General features: G+C 44.0%; 1 protein-coding gene and 1 non-coding gene across 2 annotated transcripts in view; both read left to right on the forward strand.

Moving 5' to 3' along the window:
* Positions 1 to 16494, forward strand: part of GFRA4 (GDNF family receptor alpha 4) — a 668764-nt gene that overhangs the window by 413590 nt on the left and 238680 nt on the right. The window lies entirely within an intron of this gene.
* On the forward strand, positions 11071 to 11177 carry LOC149445836 (U6 spliceosomal RNA). The gene has a single exon (XR_016306318.1). It is a non-coding gene; the product is annotated as a U6 spliceosomal RNA (small nuclear RNA).

Here is a 16494-nt window from a genome sequence, read left to right on the forward strand (position 1 = left end):
TGGCACTGAGGGCAAGGCTTCCAAATAAGCTGTAGCAACCTCTGTAGATGAGAAAAGGAGAGAAGCGCCTCTAAGTGCAATAAGTCTTTTAATTCAAGTCTAAATGTAGAAACACTCACATGTGTGAAGTAATCATAAGCTTAAAAGCCGTGGTTAACAATAGTTAACGGTGGGGTGGTAACCCGGTTGAAGAGCCGTCATCTTACTGCGATGTGGGGAGGTCAGCTCTCGGCTGGAACAGCGTGGTGGCTGGAGGGGAACAGCGGTGAGGCCGGCCGGCGTGCACGTCCTCCCTCAGAGCCGGATGGAACGCAGCTGGAACGCAGCAGCGGCGTGGCCGTGATGACGTCAGATCCCAGGGTGCACTGCGATGCATTTCGGAGCATGCGCTGGCCGTGGAAGGCGGAAGTGCGCTCCTTTTTCAAGCAGCTTCTCTCCTTTTCTCACCTTAGATTGTACACATCATAATGCGTGACAAATTTATGAAGGGCAGCACAGTGGCTAAATGGTTAGCACTTCCGCCTGGCAGTACTAGGGTCTTTGGTTCGAATCCCAGCCACGGCACCTCCTACCTGGAGTTTACATGTTCTCCCTGTGCCTGTGTGGGTTTCCTCCAGGTACTCTGGTTTCCTACCACACTCCAAAGACATGCTGGTAGGTGAACTGGCTCCTGTCTAAATTGGCCCTAGTATGTGTATGTATGAATGTGAGTTAGGGACCTTAGATTGTACACCCCTTGAGGGTTAGGGACTGATGTGAATGTACAATATACATGTAAAGCACCATGTAAGTACCTGAAATGAATAAATAAAATAAATCCCAAAAACAAAGACCCACAAAATCTACCTTTCAGTAACCCCCCCCCCCCCGGACTATTATTATACAGTATTTTTAAAGCGCAAATAGTTCGCTCAGCACTGACTACAAGGATTACATTCTCATTAGGTCTATGGCAGGCTCTGGAGCTCTCCTTTCCTTTCTCTGGTGCTTCAGGCTATGTGCAGTCCTTCATTGTCAACATATACAATTAGCCCTGCATTGTATGTAGAGGAAGGGGAGGCAGCGCAGGACCAGTCGCATGAATCAAAGGAGCATGCTGGAGCAGGGAATCAGGTAAGTATTTTCATTTACTCTGGCGCCCTTAAACATAATGAGCAGTTAACCTATGCATTGCAGGGGGTCCGCTGCAAGTGTAGATTTTGTCAAATTTCTGGAGTAGGTCTTTAAAATTGGATCAAAACAACTTCCAGGTAAATGTCACAATGACTCAAAACGGGAAACTTGCTGAAAATGTGCTATAATTTCCTTTGAACAAAACTTTATAGATAATGGTTCTTGTGCCTTATCTCATTCTGGGTAATTTATATTTTATCTCTCTCTCCCGGACACCTCGGAGCTGTGTTTGTATAGTGGTGGGGGGCTAGAGGAGACCCTGGTACCATCTGCGCACCATACAGAGTGCGGCACTCTGAAGAAGGGACTTGTCACACTGGAAAGATTAGTGTTATCCGCCTTGCTGTGTACAGCCTGTTTGCATTGATTTTCTCATCTCCCCATTTATCCTGTAATCCAGAGGTGGCTCTTTGAAGTGTCGGATTGATGGCTGCAAATAGATTTTCAGGGTCAGCTTAACGTGAAATCATAAAAGCGCTGCTCCCATGAATTTTCCTTGACAATATATGGGAATATAACACTCACTTTCTAATTGCCTTTTAATACAGACCTTCTCTGTAAAGAACGAGTTGGCCGTTAAGTCAATGGGAACTTATGCATAGCTGATGGTGTTACAAGGCCTGCATAATTCAGGCATAATAAATTTCTCAGTGATCCATGTGCGGCGCTGGGTTCTATTTTCCGTCTTCAAAATTGCTTAATGCTTGCTACATAAAGGAACTTTTGTCATACTAAAGACAATCCCAATGGAAACGGTTTAACTTCTTTCTTAAAAAATTGCAACTCAAACAATTGCTGGTAAAAGCACTGACAAATCAAGAATTTAAATGTTTTTTTTTTTGCATTGTTTTTATTTTACATAAATTATGTCTTTTTACTGTAATGTACTTTTGAATTTGTTAGAAAATTTGACAACTTCAGGAAGTCAAGTCCCTAGCATTGCCCCCTGGGAATGCCCATTTACTCTTTTTGCTGGCCTAGCTCCTGCACCTTTCACCTCCCTGCATAATCTTTTGTAGCAGATAGGGGAGAAGTGAAACGGAATACCATAAGGCAGCCATTCTCAAAAATGTTGCTCTAGAGGTTGCTAGGGGTTCCTTGAGCTGTGGCTGTTTGACCTCTGACTTGATGGTGACTGCATAGTTCCAGGACCAACGCCACTTGGAAAAGTCATCAGTATGACACCAATTATCTTTTCAGAATAACATACTCAAAGAGGTCTCGGGAACTTTTAGACTTGCAAGTGTATTCAGATGAAGGAAAACTTCAAACAAGCTCAATAGTTCTGGCAAGGGAATACTTTAAGGCATCAATTCTCAAAAAAAGTTCCTCCAGAGGTTGCTAGGGGTTCCTTGAGTTGCGGCTGTTTGACCTCCCTCTTGATGGTTCCTGCATAGTTCCAGGACCAATGCCACTTGGCAAAGTTATCAGTACGACACCACTTATCTTTTCAGAAGAACATAATCAAAGTGGTGCTGGGAAATATTGGACTTGCAAATGTATTCAGATAAAGGAAAACTTTAAAAAAACTCAATATTTCTGATAAGGGAATAGTATAAGGCAGCCATTCTCAAAAAAGTTCCTCTAGAGGTTGCTAGTGGTTCCTCGAGTTGTGGCTGTTTGATCTCACAATTGATGGTGCCTGCAATTTTTCAGGACCAATGCCACTTGACAAAGTCAACAGTATGACACCAATTATCTTTTCAGAAGAACATAGTCAAAGAGGCGCTGGGAGCTTAGACAAGTGCATTCGATGAAGGAAAATTTCATACAAACTCAATAGCTCTGGCAAGGCAGCTCCCATATAGCAAGGCTTCCCTACAAGACACCTGATAGTAGCTCAAACTGTAGAAATACAGAAAGGAGCACCAGAACAAAACCAGATAAGAGTCCAAGATCATTAATTAATTGTTGGTAAAAAAAAAGTCATATAAAAACAGCCAACGCATTTCAAGGGTGAACACCATTCCCCTTCATCAAGGCTCAACATAGGATGGACTTCACAGACCTATATTAGAACCAGTATTAAACGATCTATATGGAGGGAAGAAATCGACAAATCCAGCAGGCATGGGCAGCCCTAACAGAATGCACCTCAACACAAGACAGCTTGTGTGTTAACGCCCACAAATGTGTGAATGGGCCAACGCTGCCTCTGACACAGGAGTCGGCCATGCTTTTTTGGAGCACAGCACACTAATATCTCTGAAGGACCAAAGTTAGTGTATATCTAAAAGTAAAACTTTTTAGATTTTTAAAGAGAGGAGTGAGGGGTTAGAATTACTGTCAGGTTTTTATTGCTGCCTGTGTTCCCATTTGGGAGATTCACTTGCTCTAATTGTACTAATCACCACTGTTACCTGCAATGAAAGTAAAGTTTATCAAAAACTGAAGTCGCCACTAGAACAGGAATAAAGGAAAAATCTTCTGACGGGTACATTTGTTCCCGTGGTAACTGTCTAAGTGGAGATTTCCTTCACATTGAAAAAAATCCTCTCGCTTCCTGTTGAGTCTACAGGACAGAAAGCAAAGGGAAATCTCCCCAATGAGACAAGGATGGCCAAAAAAAACCAAGAAACTGTAATTTGACCCCTTCCCTTATCAAGCCAAAAGGATAACAAATGGCTTTTGATATACTTTAAAGCAGAAATCCAGGCAAACATTTTTTTGAACTATGCAATGTCGCTGTACCCGTACTGCATGGGCTAACTGCTCGTTTTTGTCTAGTGGTGATAACAGTGAAGATACACTTACCAAATCCGCCGATCCTCGGAACGCAAGACTGGTGCCTGACACTTCTGCCCCCCTGCACGCTAGAGGTCTTGTGAATGGACTGTTCCTGATGTCATTACCCCCCTGCTCCATGCATGAGGACGCCAGAAACAATCCACTGCTGGATGTTGGGGGGAGCGCTGTTTTCCAGAGGATCGGAGGACAGGGTAAGTATAGCTCTTCCCTAAACCTCTGGACAAAACTAGCAGTTTTCCAATGCAGTGCGGGCACAGCCCCACTGCATGGGAAAATAAAACATTTACATAGAGTTCTGCTTTAAGCATGCTTTGGATGAACATAGGTCTACACTCAGTCAAAAATGGCATACTTAAGGGACCTCTTGGTCCACCTCTACCCTCAATGCTATGTTTTTCTATCACTGAAACTCTTCATCACAGTCGTAATACTTTCCTTTCAAGTTCCATTGTTCTTGGGCTAGCACATAACATCGGAACAATGAGCATTGAGCCCATGAGTTCTTAAACCAGTCCTGCCCAATTGAGAATTGAGCTCACAAGATCCTGGTCCAGTACTGTGAATTTGAACATTGAGCTCAGGACTTCCTCATCAAGTACTGTCCAATTAAACGTTGAGCTTGAGTTCTTGGTCAAGTATTGTCCAATTGAGCTTTTAGCTCACAAGAACTTTAAATTTGAACATTGAGTTCACAAGCTCTTGGTCCAATACTCTCCAATTAAATGTTGAGCACAAAATTTTTGATCCATTTCTGTCCAACTGAGCATTGAGCTCACGAGTTCCTGGTCAAATACTGTCTAATTGAGCATGGAGCTTATGAGTTTCAGATCAAGCTCTGTGCAATTGAGCATTTAGCTCACAAGATCCTGGTCCAGAACTGTAAATTAATTGTTGAGTTCATAAGCTGTTGGTCCAGTACTGTTCAATTAAACATTGAGTCCACAAGTTCAAGGTCCAGTTCTGTTCAACTAAGCATTAAGCAAACAAATTCCTGATCCAGTACTGTTCAGTCAAGCGTCAAGTTTGCAAGTCTCTGATCCAGTGCTGTCCAGTTGAACATTGAGCTCCCAAGATCCTGGTCCAGTACTGTTCAATTAAATGTCGAGCTCACGATTTCCTGGTCCACTTATGGCTAATCAGAAAAGACAAATAAATTAAGTGCCCACTCCTAGTATTTTGGGTTTGCCACACTTCTTAAACATCCAAGCTTTTGTTGTCTTGACCACTTCGTGTTGCTTTGACTGTGGTGGTAAAAAAAATGGTATGACTTTATAGCTTCTGGGACGTCAGGTTTAGCAAACTGGCTTATACATTTTTCAAAGCTACAAATATCTTGACAGGTAAGCACGGTTTCGCATACATGTATTTTAACTATGCATTTACCTATTTGCTTGAACATAGTTAACAAAAGGACATTTAAACTGGAAGGGCATGACAGCAGCCGTCACAAGACAGAAGTAGAGTGTGAAGAGGTTGAAGGTTACCTATACAAACTTTCTTCGTTTGCCTGGATATATTAAAGGAGAAAAGCATTTTTTTAAAAGCGCACTTATGGAAGGCGTAGAATGGTAAACATCTCAAGGATGAAGAATGGAACACACGCTATTATTATTGTTATTATGGCAACTGCTGCATGCAGTAGATTGAGTGTCGTCTTAAAATACTTCATAAGTTCAAAGCCTTTTCAATTTCCTTCAACAAGTACTATGCAGCTCCAGCTATTAAATGTTGATTCATCAGCGCTGTTAAGGAATTGACATTTTCACTGAGGTTCGGTAAGAGCTGAAAGACGTTAGACATACTGATCAGTGTTGTGGAGGATATACTTGAGAAAAGCCTCATATGCTGAGCATGTAACATGCTTTAATTAATATGTATGATTAAAGGACTCTAATCTCCTCCTTCTGGGTCCGATGTAAATAGATAGATAGATAGATAGATAGATAGATAGATAGATAGATAGACAGATAGATAGATAGATTTCAAAGGTTTTAACCAACTTTATTGTGGGTTCTTAACTGCTTGTTTTCCTATTGATACCAGTGTACTTACTAATATCTTTTGAAAGGGAGTACCAAATAGTCTGTATTTACCAAGGCCCATTGTTTACTATTAGGCACAGTGGCATATTTTGATTTTTTGCTTCCCTAGACAAGACTGAAATCGAGCCCTCCCCCTATCTAAATTTGTCCCATCCCCTCATCTGTAAACTCCACCTCTCCCTCTTTAGGCTCCATGTCTTCCTATTAGAGCTCCACCTATTCAGAGGTCTAGGGGGAACAGGCCTGACCATCAACATTTCCCAGGGCCCACCCAATGGCCATCCCACAAAGGCCCATCACATGTCCTCTTCCTTCTCCACCCCATGTCCTCTTTGTCCAGTCTCATCTTGGACATCCCAAGTCCTCCTCCTCCATCCCATGACCTCCTTCTTCTGCAGTCCCATCTCCTCCATCCCATGTCCTCCTCCTCCAGTCCCATCTTCTCCATCCCATGTCCTCCTCAGTCCAATCTCCACCATCCCATGTCCTCCTCCTCCAGACCCATCTCCCCAACAACAGGTGGGGGGCAGCGGGATAGGAGTGAGACAGTGTGACAGAAAGGGGGCATCATGACAGGAGGAGACAACGTGAAAGGGGGGGCCACAGGACAGGAGGGGGGCCATAGGACAAGAGGGTGGCAGCAGGACAGGAGGGGGGCAGTGTGACAGGAGGGAGGCAGCAGGACAGGAGGGGGGCAGTGGAAAAGGAGGGATGCAGCATGATGGGGACAGCAAGACAAGAGGGGGTAGCAGGACAGGTGGGAAGGACAGTGGGACAGGAGTGGGGCAGCGTTGCAGGGGTGTAGCAAGACAGGAGGGGGCAGCAGGACAGGGGGAGCAGTAGGATGGTGGGACAGGACAGGTGGGGGTCAGACAGGAGGGGGCAGCATGAAGGGGGGACAGCAAGACAGGAGGGGGTAGCAGGACAGGTGGGAAGGACAGTGGGACAGGAGTGGGGCAGCGTTGCAGGGGTGTAGCGAGACAGGAGGGGGCAGTGGGACAGGGGGAGCAGTAGGATGGTGGGACAGGACAGGTGGGGGTCAGACAGGAGGGGGCAGCATGAAGGGGGGACAGCGTGACAGAAGTGGGGAGTGTCAATTACTGTGTGCTCTCACACACCTTGGGAAACAGCAGTCCTCCAAGCTCTCATCTGTCCAGCAGCTGCTCCTCCAGATGCTGTGAGGATCTGGTGCCTGTGACCCATGTCCACCAGGATCTCCTGCGACAGCTGCAGCAAAGAGCAGGGGGGCTTCTCCACCCTGACCGCATCCTCTTCTTCCTCCTCCTCCACAGTTCCTCTGCTGGCACCCCCTGGCATCACCCACCCTGACAGCAGGCTCCGATTGCTCCCTGCGCACGCCAGGTACTCACCCACCACTCCAGCCTCCTCTGCAGCCGGTCCACTCTGACAGCAGCTGCCCTGTTAAACATGGCCCTGGTTGGGGCCCGGTATGCCCAGGCCCCCTACTTGTGTCCCTCCCTGATAGTGGCCCTGCCACTCACACCCACATGTCCCTTCTGCTTATGAGCGGTGCTGCCTCCTGAAAAATGCTGCCCAAGGCAAACGCCATTGCTTGCCTTGCGGTAGATATGCCCCCGATTAGGCACACTACGCCTCTACCTATGGGTGGCAGCAAAGGAAGAGAGGGCAGCTTTTCTATGTTTGGTTATTGTCCTAGCTTGAATACGTTCTTTTTTTTCACTATCAATATACATGAATTTTTTTCATTTAAGCTTACCCCTTCCTCACTTGATCCAGCGTCCCTTTGATAAGGTCTGTACATCTAGAGGGTGAGAAGGATCAAACAATCTTGTGACCACTGTGATTGGCTGCCACCGTGGTCACACGATTGGGAGACTTTCCTGCTACTCCATATCATTAGTATGGACTGAGCTGTCTTGGGAGCATGTAGTAATTGCTCTCCCTGCACCAGGGGCGGACTGACCATTTGGAAACTCGGGCACTGCCCAAGGGCCCGGGGTCAGTAAGGGGCCCCATGAGATGCCCCTGGTACCTTTTTCATAGGCTTTTTTGAGTTTGGGCAAGGACACAGGGGCCCCATGATTCCCTATTGCCCGGCGGCCCCATGAGTTGTCAGTCCGCCCCTGCCCTGCACAGAAAGCTCTGACGCTCATGGACACATATGTGTGGCATGTTGGCATTAAAGCCATAAGGACCGGTCACTGCTGCTCTCTTCCCTTGTGCAGGGTGACTGGTTTTGTCTCTGCACCATCCTGTAGTTTTCTGCAGGCAGCCTAGTAGTGGGTGGAGCTCCTTGGTGCCTCCCTCAGCTCTGCTCTGTGCAAAGGCTGTATACAACACAGTGATGATGTCAACACTTTTACAAAGTACTATCTGGATTTGCAAAGTGGTGCACACGGTGGATTTATATGTTTTTTGGCTATCCAGGAATGTATTTAAATTAAATATTTTGTGTTGAGAGTTCAGCTTTAAGTGTTTAATAAGGCTTGAGTCCTCTTTAGGACAAACTTCTCATTTTCTCCAACCATCCAGCTAAAAATGACCTGGATTCCATTCCAAAAGCAGTTTGGCTGGGTGTTGTTACCAAAAGTAATCATTTAATTCAGAACCATCAGCAAGGTATGTGAAAACATATATCAACATACATCATGGCACAACGTGTAGTGCCATAAGCATGCTGGTGTTAATAGTTTATAACCAATTAGACAAATCCCCTAAAGATGTCATACTGACGAAACACGCTGGACGGAGCCACATCATTTCCAGTGATGACACTTCTGCTCCAGAGGAATGCACAGCCACAATGAGTAGGAAGTGAAGGTGCCAATGGTATACTGAGAGCCTAATCTTCATTTTTTACCATGTAAATGTGCATTTGATGTTTTTAAGCAGAAATAAGATGGTAATATACTATCTGGTATCATTGCTGGGAGATGGGGAATTTGATGGAATATTATTAGCAGGTATACTGCTAGACGTATTGCGAGGAAGAGACCTGGAGGAGAAGGAGCCTGTACCAAAGTGCGTGAGACCTTCTAATGTCATAAGGGGTCAATTTGGTGAATGTTATTCCAAGAAATATTTGGTGAATGTTACTCCAAAAAAAGGTGATGTGGAAGGAATTTACAATGCACGAGCACTTTCATGAGTAAAGAGAACTGTGTTTTAGAAGAAGCACAGCATTGGAGGCACATTATTATATATTTGCACAGGAAGAAATGATATACAGTTGTGTTCAAAATAATAGCAGTGTGTTGAAAAAAGTGAATAAAGCTCAAAATCCTTCTAATAGCTTTTATTTCCATCCACACAAATGCATTGGGAACACGACACATTCTATTCCAAATCAAAACATGAAGAAAAATAGATCAAATTTGTGTTGTTCCTCTAAAAAAATTGAAGAAAAGTGAATATTAGACGGTTCAAAAAATAGCAGTGTTTGTATTCTACTTTACAAACTCAAACATTCACTATATAAACTGAAAAATGTTTGAAGATTTTGCTTTCCTTTGAATCACTTAATGAATATTTGGTTGTAGTCGCACTGTTTCTGAGAACTGCTGTACATCTGTGTTGTATGGAGTCACCCAACTTCTGACCCCTGTGATCAGGTATTCCAGCCCAGGATGATTGGACTACATTCCATATATGTATATGTATGTATAACCACTGTTTCTGAGAACTGTAGGAGAAACATCCCCATATCATGATGCTTGCACCACCATGCTTCACTGTCTTCACAGTGTACTGTGGCTTGAATTCAGTGTTTGGGGGTCGTCTGACAAACTGTCTCCGGCCACTAGACCCAAAAAGAACAATCTTACTTTCATCAGTCCACAAAATGTTGCGCCATTTCTCTTTAGGCCAGTCAATGTGCTCTTTGGCAAATTGTAACCTCTTCAGCACGTCTTTTTTTCAACAGTGGGACTTTGCGGGGGCTTCTTGCAGATAGCTTGGCTTCACATAGGCGTCTTATAATTGTAACAGTACTCACAGGGAACTTTACACCTTCTTTCATCTTCCTGGAGCTGATTGTTGGCTGAGTCCTTGCCATTTTGGTTATTCTTCTATCCATTCGAATGGTAGTTTTTCGCTTTCTTCCACGTCTTTCAGGTTTTGGTAACCATTTTAAAGCATTTGCGATCATTTTAGCTGAGCAGCCGATCATTTTCTGCACTTCTTTATATGTTTTCCCCTCTCCAATCAACTTTTTAATCAAGGTACGCTGTTCTTCCTAACAATGTCTGCAATGACCCATTTTCCTCAGAATTTCAGAGAGAAATGCACTGTAACCAGCATGTACAACATTTGCTGCCTTCCTTCCTTAAATAAGGGCAATAATTGCCCTCACCAGAATGAATGACCTCACTAATAGAACTCCACACTGCTATTATTTTGAACATGCCCCTTTCAATTAGTGATTCAATGACACAGAATCAGCAGCATGCATGTCATGACTGTTGGGTCTGTTGGATTTCTATTACTCCTGCTAGTAAATGATTTGCCATGTAGAAATATCACTTCTACCAAAAACAGTGATTGATCCGGTTAGTGATGTCTGACTGCTATTATTTTGAACACAACTGTATATGAACCAGAATTATGGACATTGCACTGGAGCACTACGTTTCGTCGTGTAATGAATGGGTGAAATGTTTTGGATAACATTCATGTTTTTCAGGAGCGGTATTCTAAAGAGCACTGCGGTTTATTAATTTATACTAGTTTATTCATTTTAGCACTAGTTCTTTTTTATTCATTTATTGTAGAGAATTTATTTGTAGTATTTTTCTTACAGTAGCAGACCACAACACATACTGTAGATGGTTCCTAGATGGTGCATTGGGCTGTGCTGTCTAGGTGCATTGAGGTAACATTCATAATGAATGGCACTGCAACACAACTCACTGTTTTTCATACGTTGCGGTAATGCATTCGTGAACATGGAACTTCAGAGTCAAGCATTTAAAAGTCAACGTCTGTTGTGAACTGTGTGTGAACTGTCCTGTCTGGACTCCTCAATCTAAAGCCTCCACTGCCTCCTCCGCGAACTGATTGCTGCACATTATTAGCTCACTTGAGCCGAAATAATAAGCCTCTCCGTGTGATAACAAGCTCTGATATAGTGCTTGCTTCGGCAGCACATGTTCTAGAATTGGAACGATACAGAGTAGATTAGCCTGGCCTCTAGACAAGGATGACACGCAAATTTGTGAAGCGTTCCATATTTAAAAAAGAAAAACAAGCTCTGATATAGACCTGGCTGGAGTATCTTTTTACTGCAGATTCTGTAGAGCATATATTCCCAATAACGACTGTTGTAGTCCCTAACATCGCTGTCCTCGGTGATACTCTGCTGATGGCACTTAATTCTGTCCTCGGGGATCTCTGACAGGGTTGAGACTTCTCCAGTTGGACTTAGATAACCATACACATCAGTGAATCCAGAATTGCCATCGGCACCACGGGACTAATCCATGAACCACTGGTTTCTAACTGTCTTAGTGCGGTCTACTGGACTGAGCCCCCATCACCTTTTCATCAAGTTTTTTGTTTTTTTTGCTCTATATACTACACTTTGCGCTTGCATAAGCAAACTGAGGTCAGAACAGTGGAGCATATTTGATGGTTGGCACTGTAAGGGGAGAGATTGCCAGAGGCTGTGACTGCACAGTAATTAAAAGTATATAACCTTATTACATTTTTAGCTGTTTGTGTTCTTTTCACACAGACTGGCAGAAGACAGATGCACCCATGCGTGTAATGGACCAAATATCGCTCGTTATCCACCTCTGCAGCTTACTGAGGTGTCACCGGCTCTAGCGGGGGAGCAGAGGATGTGGGGATGTGGGCAGAGCCTCTCAGGGTTTCTACAGGTGAAACTCGAAAAATTTGAATATCGTGCAAAAATTCATTTATTTCAGTAATGCAACATAAAAGGTGAAACTAATATATGAGATAGACTCATTACATGCAAAGCAAGATAGTTCAAGACGTGATTTGTCATAGTTGTGATGATTATGGCTTACAGCTCATGAAAACCCCAAATCCACAATCTCAGAAAATGAGAATATTACATGCAATCAATAAAACAAGGATTGTACATAGAACAATATCGGACCTCTGAAAAGTAGAAGCATGCATATGTACTCAGTACTTGGTTTGGGCCCCTTTTGTAGCAATTACTGCCTCAATGTGGTGTGGCATGGAAGCTATCAGCCTGTGGCACTGCTGAGGTGTTATGGAAGACCAGAATGCTTCAATAGCGGCCTTCAGCTCTTCTGCATTGTTCGGTCTCATGTCTCTCATCTTTCTCTTGGCAATGCCCCATAGATTCTCTATGGGGTTCAGGTCAGGCAAGTTTGCTGGCCAATCAAGCACAGTAATCCCACGGTCATTGAATCAGGTTTTGGTGCTTTTGGCAGTGTGGACAGGTGCCAAGTCCTGCTGGAAAATGAAGTCAGTATCCCCATAAAGCGCATCTGTGGAAGGAAGCATGAAGTGCTCCAAAATCTCCTGGTAGACGGCTGCGTTGACCCTGGACTTAATGAAGCACAGTGGACCAACACCAGCAGATGACATGGCTCCCCAAATCAACACAGACTGTGGAAACTTCACACTGGACATCAAGCATCTTGCAGTGTGTGCCTCTCCATTCTTCCTCCATACTCTGGGTCCTTGGGCCTCTCCATTCTTCCTCCATACTCCGGGTCCTTGTGCCTCTCCATTCTTCCTCCATACTCGGGGTCCTTGGTTTCCAAATGAGATGCAAAAGTTGCTCTCATCAGAAAAGAGGACTTTGGACCACTGAGCAACAGACCAGGTCTGTTTTTCTTTAGCCCAGGTAAGACGCTTCTGACATTGTTTGTTGTTCAGGAGCGGCTTGACAAGAGGAATACGACATTTGAAGCCCATGTCCAGGATCCGTCTGTGTGTGGTGGCTCTTGATGCACTGACTCCAGCCTCAGTCCACTCCTTGTGAAAGTCCCCAACACTTTTGAATGGCCTTTTCCTGACAATCCTCTCCAGGCTGCAGTCATCCCTGCTGCTTGCGCACCCTTTTCTTCCACACTTTTCCCTTCCACATAACTTTATTTATTTATTAATGTGCTTTGATACAGCATTTTTGGAACATCCAACTTCTTTTGCAATTACCTTTTGAGGCTTTCCCTCCTTATGGAGGGTGTCAATGATGGTTTTCTGCAAAACTGTCAGGTCAGCAATCTTTCCCATGATTGTGATTCCTACTGAACCAGACTGAGAGACCATTTAAAGGCTCATTAACCCTTTGCAGGTATTATGGCTTAATTAGCTGATTAGAGTGGGACACTTTGAGCCGAGAATATTGCACCTTTTCACAATAAACTCATTTTCTGAGATTGTGGATTTGGGGTTTTCATGAGCTGTAAGCCATAATCATCACAATTATGACAAATCACGGCTTGAACTATCTTGCTTTGCATGTAATGAGTCTATCTCATATATTAGTGACACCTTTTAAGTTGCATTACTGAAATAAATGAACTTTTGCACAATATTCAAATTTTTCGAGTTTCACCTGTAAATGCTGAGCTAAAAATCTTTTGACGATGGCCGATTGATTCCACAGTTTTTAACTGGATCAGGCAATAAACTGGCATGTGGTCTCCATCATAACACATCAGTTCTTTAAACGTTCCTTCTCAGTTTTAGTATTACCTCTCTACAGTATTCATGGTGAGCATGGGTATGGGTATGTTGAATCTGGAGCTGCTCCTTATGTCTCTTGATGATTCCAAGAACAATATTTTTTTAGCGGTTGTATACATCTGAAACTCTTCCCTTTAAGCAGATCTAGCTTTTTCCAGTTTTGGATAGAGTAGGGAAAGGGTAGACCACATGTCAGCAACCCCAATATGCATGCCAGGGAGGGCACTTGCTGATGCTGACTGTGCTTGTACCTGCTGCCATTGGTTAACTAGGCTGTTAATTACAAAGTGTGGCCCACCCAAAACAGCGTGTTTACAACAGCGCAACACTTCCAGTGGCTCACACAGAACCCACCCTGCCCTGTACATTTCTATGGGAGCACAGAAGTGGGAAGGGGAAGTGCCCAGCCATGCTAGTCTAGTGGTAGGAGCCTGCACTCTCCACTCTCACACAATGTAAGTTGTAGCTGCACCTCTTTGTGGGTGGAAGGAGAACTCTGTTGGGGGGAATTCATAGGGGAGAGTTCTGTACTACAGAGATGGGGGAAGAGGAGCAATTATTTTAGCTTGTAAAGTAGTACGTGGTATGCACATTCCTGAACTCTGCCCTCTGTACATAGAGCACTCCTGAACTTTGCCCTCTATACATAGTGCGCTCCTGAGTTCTGTCTTCTGTACATAGTGCACTCCTGAACTCTGCCCTCTGTACATAGTGCATTCTTGAACTCTGCCCTCTGTACATATCACACTCCTGAACTCTGCCCTCTGTACATAGCGCACTTCTGAACTCTGCCTTCTGTACATAGTGCACTCCTGAACTCTGCCCTCTGTATGTAGTGCACTCCTGAACTCTGCCCTCTGTATGTAGCGCACTCCTGAACTCTGCCCTCTGCACACAGGGTATTCATGAATTCTGCGCTCTGTATGCAGTGCAATCCTAAACTCTGCCCTCTGTACATAGTGCACTCCTGCACTCTGCCCTCTGTACATAGTGCACTCCTGCACTCTGCCCTCTGTACATAGTGCACTCCTGCACTCTGCCCTCTGTATGTAGCGCACTCCTGAACTCTGCCCTCTGCACGCAGGGTATTCCTGAATTCTGCACTCTGTATGCAATGCAATCCTAAACTCTGCCCCCTGTACATAACGCACTCCTGAACTCTGCCCTCTGTATACACCACACTCCTGAACACTAAAAAATCAATTATATAAAAATTTACTTTAACACTTACCATTAGCAGAACAGCTATGAGTGCCGAAAAACAAATTAAGACAATACCTACTGTTCACTTGCACTCCGATTGTCTATGAACATGAAACTTAAAGTATAACTAGAAGTATTTTAGTCTTGGATAGAGTGGAGAGGGATTAGAACACCTGCCAAGCTTTAATTTCTGTATGTGCCCCCCATTAGGGAGATAGACCCTCTCTGTTTGTCTTGGTTACTGTTGTCACCAGTCCAAGTGAAAGAAAATTAAAAAAAATTGGTTGTCACTGGAACAGTAATAGAGGGGAAATCTTCCAATGGGAACAATAGTTCTGATGACAACAAATGATTCCCTCACTTTGGAGGAATTTGTTCTCACTTCCTGTTTTGGCTATGGGAAGCAAAGGGAAATATCTCCCTTGGACAAAGAAGGCAAAAAACTGACAGGGGTTAAAACCCTCCCTTTATCAAAAATGAAGAAAAAAACGTTTTGCCTTCATTGCAGTTCATGTGAAAAAGGTTGATGCCCCGTGGGTTAAAACCTTTGTCGGGTTTTTATTGCTGTCTGTGCCCCTTCTGGGGAGATTCACCCCTCTAATTGTCCTAGTGTCAGTTGTTTCTGAGATAAAAAGTGAGAATAAATCCAAACATTTTAAGGTGTCATCAGAGCAATAGAGGGGTGCCACCTGGCCTCCCAACTTTTTTTTTTGCACCTTGAAACTGTTGATCAGGCCAAAGCGGCTCTGTAGTGCCAGTATTATAGATCCCAGCTGCAGAAGAGGATCAGGGTGCCCACATCGGGGGGGAAGGGGGACGCATTTTGTCTTCTTCGAATTGTGCGCTGAGCTTGTCCCGGAACCAACCTCCTGCAATGATTCAGACTACAAAATGGCCACCACTTTAGCACACAGGCAATAGACAGAGTTCCATAAGACCTCTATTCGTTGGGTCTGTAATACCTCATTCCAGATAACAACTTCAAAGCATGCAAATGTAAAAATGTGAAATCTCCTTTCCTTCAAATACAGCTCTGATCAATCCTCGGACAGATTATTCTCCCAACTCGAATGTATAAAACAAAGACGAAGACTAATTTCTAATCCTTCTCTCCACATTGTGTCTGAGGATACCTTTGAATTCCTCTTCATGAGCTTTCCAGATACTTTTTAACTGGCGGTGTTGGGGTCGGATTGAGTTTTAATATCAAGCTGGTTAAGTTGATAATTCATTGCTTGTGAATTATACGTCCTATGTAAAGGAACCATGACCTCAAAAGCTTCTTTGCTTGAGGGGTAAATACAATTGTTTTAATAGGTTGATGTAGGGCAGGCGGTGAAATTGGTAACATTGTAAATGTTATCTTTCCTTGCTCCCTTACACACATAGGAGCTTTGTGAACATTATATGGACACCTGACCCTCAAATGTACAGTATACTGCATGAGCCTATTGGACATCCCATTCTAAAACTGTTAATATGGAGTTGGTCTCCTTCTGTGGCTATAACTGCCTCCACTCTTCAGGAAAGGCTTTACAGGAATTTGGAGCCCATTCAGCTAGATGAGTATTTATGAGGTCAGATACTGTTGTTGGATGAGAACACCTGTATTGTAAATGGCATTCCAATTCATCCCAGTAGGGTTGAGGTCAGGGCT

The sequence above is a fragment of the Staurois parvus genome, unplaced genomic scaffold (assembly GCF_062004578.1).
Source record: "Staurois parvus isolate SC_StPar_1 unplaced genomic scaffold, SC_StPar_1.0 ptg000708l, whole genome shotgun sequence".
In the NCBI taxonomy this organism is placed as follows: domain Eukaryota; kingdom Metazoa; phylum Chordata; class Amphibia; order Anura; family Ranidae; genus Staurois; species Staurois parvus.